Genomic DNA, 9,494 nt, shown 5'->3' on the forward strand with positions numbered 1-9,494 from the left:
TTTGTGCAGAGACGCTGACATGCACAGAGACAGGTGGGACATAGAGTACAGTCCTTTTCTATACTTCCCTTTAAAGTGATGACATTCATATCATGCAATAACCTGACTAACATAGAAGGTGGGATTGATGAGGTTCGACCAGGGGTGTCGTACTTGTTTTCACTGAAGTCCACATCCCAGTTATGGCTACCCTCAAAGGGCCGCGTGCAACAGTGAATAATAAATAAATATCAATTGATAAGTATTCTCTTCATGATGTTATTACCGTATTGTTCAGACTATAAGGCGCACTTAAAATCCTTTCTTTTTTTACAAGAAAAATCGACAGTGCGCCTTATAAACCGGTGCACCTAATGTACGGTATACTTCTGGTTGTGCTTATCGACCTCGAAGCAATTTTATTTGGTACATGGTGTAATGATAAGTGTGACCAGTAGATGGCAGTCAGAGATACGTGTAAACTGCAAGTTGACGGCAGTAAACAACACCAAAACTTTAAAATGTTCCATTGAGAATATAGGACATTACGCACGGCGCTCAAAAATATGTCAAAATGTTTTTAGTACGACTTCGGTAAGCTATGAAGCCACACCGCTTGATGGATTGTCGGCGCATTAAACATACGAGTATTATTATGGTGCGTGTATAGGGACCGCAAAATGGCACCTATTAGCAGACATCATCTGGCGTTGTGTTTGGCAATATTATGCAAAACCAACTTTTCTTACCTTGTGGTACCTGCTGATGTGTATTTGAGATCTGCATAAGTCCTGAAAATGTGCGCGTGTCCGCAATTGTAGTCCGTAGTCAAAAGCTTCTTCTTTTTCTCTACCTTCTTGTTATGTGGCATTCATCTTCCGCTGTTTCCATTTCTAATATAAAGTAGCGTTAAGTTCTTACTTATATCTGTCAGTAGACTAGCTATCAAAGCGCTAAAAACTGTAGCTGGTTTACATAATTCACCCACGGAACTTTAGTTATTAGAGGGTTACGGTCGGACGGTATTTAATGGGACACATTTTTGGCGTTGATGTTGCATTATTGAGCCACGGATGGGTGCGTCTGCAGTAATGTGGCTCATGATCCGCGTCACGTGGGCTTAAATTCCAAAGTCCATAAATTCGATGTATGAAAAAATTGTGTTTTCTTTTAAAAATTTGGTGGCTGTGGCTTATACGGTAAGGCTCGTAGTCCTGAAATGATGGTACATTTAGTAAGAAAGATGAAGTGCTTTATTGACGCATATTATTTCCAGACTTTCCCGGGGCCACATTAAATGATGTGGCGGGCCAGATCTGGCCCCCCGGGCCTTGAGTTTGACACCTGTGGGTTAGACCAACAGAGAGACACACTGAGATTGCTCTAACAGTGACATCCATCACATTTGTCCTCATCCACTGATTAAAACCCCCCATAAATTGTTCAATCAAAGGGCCTCTCGTCCACACATTACACATAAAAGCTCACGGGACGCGGATCATGAGCAACATTACCGCAGACACTCCGGGGCAGCGCACAAGCTAATGACCGCTGATTGGAAAGCTGCTTCACTGCTTTGCTATCACAACCGGCATCGGCAAACAGCTGATATGGTCATGTACTGTAAAAGCATTCACACATACACAAGTAGGCTGAACAAAACAAAAACATAACAAATATACCCCAATAGTCACACAAACACTTTGAATAGTCAGCATCATTCTGTGTGATATCAGGCGAAACATCGAAGGATTCTCGGTTTTGCTTTGACAGAGAAATGCAAAGAACTGCGTGTCGTATTAATTTCATGTGCTGGGTGTGGAAAGAAGCTAACCACCAAACAGTAGCTTTTTCTTAGAGTCCCTGGTGGGCTAAAGGTACATGATTGTGCCTTTAATGGCAGAGGGCATGGGTTTAACTCCTGGACAGATTTGGGCATCTGGCGTAAAGACAAAGCAAAAACCATTTATGCAATTGACTTGCTGCGACGAACTCCGATGAGAAAAAGTTAAGTATTTTTTGTTTTATAATTCGACTTCCAAAATCAGGAGCAGACTAGAATAGGACTGAAAATGTCGCAAGAGAAGAATTTACTAAATGTGTTGATTTTAGGACTGGGCCATATGGCTGAAAACTGTATCACAATGTAAGTGTTTTATGATGGTCAATATCGATGATTATTGATATTTTATGACCTATGGAAAGTAAGGACCAGGAGAATAATATATTAAATGTAAACATTGTTATTTCAAATGTAACCTTCTTCTGATTATAATCCCCTCAGCTATGAAGGCAGAAAGAAAAGGAAATGTCAACACAACTAAGGAAAACAAACAATGTAAAACTGTAAAATCACATTAAACACTCAACAATAACCTCTTATAATGAAGGTGCAAAAATAAGGAATATGTAAAAAATAAAGTATAACAAAATAGTGCAAAGTGTCAACAAAGAGAAACCTGAGAATAACTATTTTCTACAGGTTTAGTGCCAGGAAATTACGACTGTGTAACATTTAATTTGGTCTGATATTCTAAAATAGGAATTTTTTTTTTTATAAAGTAATTATTATTTAAATATTAATAGACCAAAATAATATTATTTTAAAGTCACATGTTTGTAATATTCCGTATTTTATTTTATTTATACAGTCCAGCACTTGAGTTCCTACCCGTTGTTTCCGATTACCCGAATAGGGAACGGACGAGAGCTGAAAAGAAACGATGAGCGCAGCGAAGGACTACGGTCCGATTAAAAAAAAAAAAAGCCATCCTCTTGAGGTGACTTTTCCTGTTTATTGACAATTTATACGTTCTCTGCAGCACTCATTTTGTCTTCTCATTCCTTGCAAAGAATAAACGGCGAAACAACAAAATGGCGCAAATACACTTGGTACTGTTACGTGGTTGGCTGTTAGCGTGTCCCTCCCATTGATCAGTGATCACTTCATGATGTGTTAGGTTACCAGAGTGCCTTTGTTCATACAACTAAACTTGCTTCATAACTTCCGGTTTCTTCCGACCTATCTATCTATCTATATATCTATCTATCTATCTATCTATCTATCTATCTATCTATCTATCTATCTATCTATCTATCTATCTATCTATCTATCTATCTATCTATCTATCTATCTATCTATCTATCTATCTATCTATCTATCTATCTATCTATCTATCTATATATATATATATATATATATATATATATATATATATATATATATATATATATATATATATATATATATTATATATACAGTATATGTGTGTATAGATATATATATATATATATCTATACACACACATATATATATATATATATATATATATATATATATATATATATATATATATATATATATATATATATATATATATATATATATATATATATATATATACACATACATATACCGTAATTTCCGGACTATAAGCCGCACCTGACTATAAGCCGCACCAGCTAAATTTAGGGGAAAATACAGATTGCTCCATATATAAGCCGCACCCGACTATAAGCCGCAGGGTTTTGATGTGTAATTAGCGTAGTATATAGGGGTTCCTGCTACCACGGAGGGGATTGTCGGGACAGAGATGACTGTTTGGGAACTCAAAGCGTCCCATTTATTAACAATAAATCTTTCAATCATTCAATCAAACTTTCACATCTTTGACATGGCGAACAGCATTCATGCAGAGTACAAATAATACAACGGTGCAAAGTAATACAAAGTGCTCGCCTGTACGTTATCAAAATAACCAGCCTACCGGTATATGAAAAGTCAGTCTTTAATCATTGTGTCATCGTCTTCCTCCTGCGTACTTAAACCACCGAAATTCTCTTCGTCGGTGTCGGAGAAGAACAGGCCGTATATAAGCCGCACCCTTGTATAAGCCGCAGGGACCAGAACGAGGGGAAAAAGTAGCGGCTTATAGTCCGGAAATTACGGTGTATATATATATACGTATATATATACATATATATATATATATATATATATATATATATATATATATATATATATATATATATATATATATATATATATATATATATATGTGTGTATATATATATATATATATATATATATATATATATATATATATATATATATATATATATATATATATATATATATATATATATATATATATATACATATATATATATATATATCTATACACACATATATATATATATATATATATATATATATATATATATATATATATATATATATATATACGTATATATACACATACATATATATATATACATATATATATACATATATATATATATATATATATATATATATATATATATATATATATATATATATATATATATGTATATATATATATATATATATATATATATATATACATGTATATATATATATACATACACATATACATATATACATACATATATTGATATCAATGATTGATATATTTCGCGATATATATTGATATCGTATTGGCCCAGCACTAGTGTTTGACAGTTACTTTTTCTTTGACTTTGGGCAACATTTATTCTAAATTACTGACTGTTTCTTTTTTTTACATTTAAAGAACAGTGATTAGCTTATTTTTACACTTGTATAATGTTAAAATTGCATTGGACACGACTTCCATGATGGCGACAGCTGACCCAAAATGTAACTGATTCAGCTGTTTAACAGTAATTGTTCACAGTTTTAGATCTAAATAATAGCCATGAGATATGCTTACCCTTCAAGTCAATTAGCAATACCTTCAAGATGACAGTGGTTTACGTCAAAGTACTTGCAGTTGGCAGCTCCTCTCATGCACCGTGACTAAACAACTAACCACCAACTGTGGCGTCAACTTGTGTGCACAGAAGGAAAAGGCAGGTGCTGCCATGGTGACCACCACTGTTCGATTTCTATCAAACTTGTGTGACAGTGGCTTTTTCCAACATGCATTCCAAGATACTGGAGCTAACGCGACAAAGTGTTTCAAGAACAGTAGAACGTGAAAAGAGAATAATGTAGAAACGTTATTTTAAGGGTACTTCCAAAGCGGTTGACTGTGACAATTTGACATGTTTTAGACATTTATTCCACAAGAAGGAGTACCAACAACTGTGGTGGCAAATTGTGTACAAAAACAACAGAAGCTGCCATGGTAAACGTATTTTTATACTTGTTTGACAGCTGCTTCTTGTTTGGTTTTGATGTCATTTCTTCCAAAAGGGTGGGTCAACCTATCAGTGTTGTAAGAACAGAAGAATTTCAAAAGAATATAAAAAAATAGAATCACTTTTGGATCATTACCTCTAAGCTAGGGACGGAACGATAAACGGTATTAATCATAACCGTCGTAAAACTCCAGACGTTATCATTTTAAATTAAAATTATCAAAACCGAGATTGATAACTGCACTTTGGTAAACTCATGGACTGGCTGGCGCCAGCTAGCTAGCATAAATGCTCACATGAAAACAGGAGACATTAACGTCGTTCCCCGTAAGACACAACATACCTCAATCTAAACGTACAAAAACACATTACTATCTGATCAACTAAGAAATTGATTTGTGCACAGTACAGACTAAAGTAATCATTCTATACTCAGAGGAATAGGAAAAATAGGTGTTTTATTATTATAATAGATTTTATTTGTTACGCACTTTTCATTTAAATCAATCTTAAGATGCTACAGTGCAAATGTATATTTAAAACAATAAAAGCTTAGCCAATGCTAAGACTAAAACACTATCAGTGAAGCATTAGAACAAAAAACATGCAGAAATAAGGGGTTTTATGTCAGTTATTTTAATTATTTCAAGAAATAACTTGGTGAAAAGATTTCCGTGTATGTATAACCAACCCATTCAACAATACTGCGATAATATTAATAATGAATGAAATTCTCATATTGTTACATCCCTACTCTGCCAGAGTTCACTTCTTTATACACTTCTTTGATAGCTGCTTTTTCTTTGGCTTTGTCATTACATATGCTCCAAAAGAGTGTGCCAGCTTGAACAGAGGTGTTTGAAGAGAAGAACAACCTTTACGCGGATGCCTAGAGGGCGCTAACTTTCCAATGTGTTGAAAGCGTTATATTCCAGCCTCTTACGGCTTTCAGGACATAATGACGTACAATTATAGCAATTTGCAATGCAATTGTGAGCGAGATACAAACATCCACTGTAAAGTGGAACTGCACTTTTTTTTGTAATTTTGCCTATCATTTACAATCCTTATGTGAGACAAGAAGACGTGTTTTATTTTTAATGCATTCTAACTTGGAAATAAATGCTAGCTAGTCAGCTAACAATTGAAGCCAATGATTTTCGCTCTATTCCGCCTGTAAAGCGCTCCGAAAAACATCCAGAAATCTCCATCAACGTTGTATATACATGCTGTGAGTATTTATGTAATGTAGTAACAGGCACATTTAAAATAAAACACGTAATATTTACACATTTAGCTCATTTTAGGTATTAATATCACGGACGCATCACAACGTTTGCTTTTCTCTTCAACAACAACGACTATTAATCATGGCAGACTTCAACGACTACTTTGGGACAAATGACGATCCAGAAGCTTATATTTTTGAGCCTGACTATAAGGAGGATAAGTTACACGTTTTAGAAGCTGTGTGCTAAACAGATCCAGCTTTAGTAAAACAGTAAGCATCATGTCGCAGTATTGCCAAGTACTAAACAAGAAATAGAAACTACGAACATAATGAAACAATCACTTACTGTACAATGTCTGCTCTCACTGGGATGCCTACTAATGGGATCTTTACGTATTCCCCTTCAGTTAAAGAATTAATTATAATCCACCCGGAGGTAAAAAAAAAATAAAAAAATAAAAAATAACTGGCCTCAAATGAGCGTTTTTCGTGCCTTTCTTGACATCTTCGGGTATAATTTGAATATCAAAGGTGACCAACTTCTCAGTTTATGGCCACAACCTTCTAATATCCAGGTGAGAGGCATAATTTTTTTTATCTAGAATTAACTTTCACCAACTCAGAGGCAATGCAACAGCTCCCCGGTTTAATATGCCTATATACCAGTATAAAGCTAGTTATCACTCTGCGGTCATGGCACGGTTAAAAATAGTTTGCATTAGCGCTTATAATAACAATATCGCTAATACTTGGTTAGAATTCAGATCACAACATGTAAATGGAGTATTGTTAGGAAATTTTAGATGTTTTTTAGAGGGCATAATGGACGCGATAGAGTACTCTCGTTAGCCACCTCTTAGTTGCCGTATATTACGAATTAGAATGCATTAAAAAAAAAAAAAAAATACAAATAAAAATGATCTTGTCTTACATTATGAACAAAAGGCAAAATTCCCCTATAAGGGCGTGTGTTTTATTGGTTTAAAGGCAAGTGTTTTTTTCTTTTTTACACATATGCTTGTTCTTTTCGAATGAAGGCAGAAGACATAAACCAACAACTGTGGTGTCAACTTTTGCCCGATTCTTAAATGCCCCGAAGCTGTCAAACTGCATCACTCCCCAGGTTGTCAAGCCAGACAAGACAATAAATAGTACATCCTGGCACATGGAAGGGAGTTTTATCTCCCAGGTAAAAAAAATAAAAAATAAGTAAACAGCTTTATGATGAAATGTGGGAAAGTTTCCCCACAATTAGTCGCATCCTTCACTCCATAACCGTTTGGACACCACTGAAAACGAAACAAACTGTATTTATGTAAAAAAAAAAGAAAAAAAGAAAAAGAAAAACAAAACATCGGCGTTTTAGTGTACTTTTTGATGCCTTCCAATCTGACAAGTCCACTATACGCCTTCCCGCTGCCGCTTTTCTGTCGTCACTCTCATATCGCCTCAACAACAATGTTTCTATTTGCGTACACTCACCTTTCGTCCCGGGCCAAACTGCTGCTGCTGCGTGCGGGTACTCTATATGGCTGCTCTCCGCCGGATAAAACCTAATTTGACTTCACGTTTACACGCTGGCTGCTATTTTAGGTGGGAGGGGGGAAGCTGACAAACTCAGAAAAAGCCAGTCTCCCTCCTGACGGCGAAGCTCCTCCCATTTCTCCTACGTCACCGCCCCTCTCTCTCTTAAGCACTCTCTCTCTCTCTTCTACAATAATAGCAATATTTAGAGTGTTTGTGTTTGGAAAGTTGGCGCAAATTCACCATTGAGCGTTTCCTAAAATACACGATGATTTCTATTTATAAAGTGAAAGTACATTAAAAAAATAAACAACAACTACTGGACCTAAACTGAGTTTTGCTTTTACTTTCCCAAAATGACTCTGCTTCCCCTTGCTTTGACGTCACATCACTAAGACAACAGCGACTGGTTTGAGTGACAGCCAATCACAGCGCGCAGCGTCTGCTAAGCAGCCAATCGGAGCGGGTAGGGGCGGGACGTGTTGGTCTCACAGACAGGAACATGTGACGTGTGGGATTTGAGGAGGAAGAGGAAGAGGAGGAGGTGTGGCGCCTGCCCGCCTGCCATGACAGCATGTTCGTCCCTTCCTGGCTTGTCGGAGAGAGCAGGTGTGCTCCTAGAGCGGGGGTCTGCAACCCGCGGCTCTAGAGCCGCATGCTGCTCTTGAGCGCCGCCCTAATGGCTCTCTGGAGCTTTTTCAAAAATGTATGAAAAATGGAAAAAGATGGCGTGGAAAAATATACATTTTTTGTGTTAGTATGGTTTCTGTAGGAGGACAAACATTACACAAACCTACCTAATTGTTATAAAGCACAGTGCTTATATTAAACATGCTTCACTGATTCGAGTATTTGGCGAGCGCCATTTTGTCCTACTAATTTTGGTGGTCCTTGAACTCACCGTAGTTTGTTTACATGTATAACCTTCTCCGACTTTCTAGGACGTGTTTTATGCCACTTCTTTTTCTGTCTCATTTTGTCCACCAAACTTTTAATGTTGTGCGTGAATGCACAAAGGTGAGTTTTGTTGATGTTATTGACTTGTGTGGAGTGCTAATCGGGCATATTTGGTCAGTGCATGACTGCAAGCTAATCAATGCCAACATGCTATTTAGACTAGCTATATATACATATTGTATCATTATGCCTCATTTGTAGGTATATTTGAGGTCATTTAGTTTCCTTTAAAGGCCTACTGAAACCCACTACGACCGACCACGCAGTCTGATAGTTTAGATATCAATGATGAAATCTTAACATTGCAACACATGCCAATACGGCCGGGTTAACTTATAAAGTGCAATTTTAAATTTCCCGCTAAACTTCCGGTTGAAAACGTCTTCGTATGATGACGTATACGAGTGGCGTCACTAGTTAAACGGAAGTATTGGTACACCTTTGAATCCAATACAAAAAAGCTCTGTTTTCATCTAAAAATTCCACAGTATTCTGGACATCTGTGTTGGTGAATCTTTTGCAATTTGTTTAATGAACAATGAAGACTGCAAAGAAGAAAGTTGTAGGTGCGATCGGTGTATTAGCGGCTGGCTGTAGCAACACAACCAGGAGGACTTTGACTTGGATAGCAGACGCGCTA

At 36.4% G+C, this 9,494-nt stretch overlaps 1 protein-coding gene across 4 annotated transcripts in view; it reads right to left on the bottom strand.

The window, feature by feature from the left end:
- Window positions 1-7,966, bottom strand: part of mef2aa (myocyte enhancer factor 2aa) — a 195,433-nt gene extending 187,467 nt beyond the window's left edge. For all 4 annotated transcript variants that reach the window (XM_062042587.1, XM_062042588.1, XM_062042589.1 and 1 more), the window contains exon 1: window positions 7,856-7,966. The gene's annotated coding sequence lies outside the window, so the exon portion shown is untranslated. The remainder of the gene's footprint in view (window positions 1-7,855) is intronic.
- Window positions 7,967-9,494: the final 1,528 nt, after the last annotated feature.

This window comes from Entelurus aequoreus, linkage group LG03 (assembly GCF_033978785.1).
Source record: "Entelurus aequoreus isolate RoL-2023_Sb linkage group LG03, RoL_Eaeq_v1.1, whole genome shotgun sequence".
NCBI lineage: Eukaryota > Metazoa > Chordata > Actinopteri > Syngnathiformes > Syngnathidae > Entelurus > Entelurus aequoreus.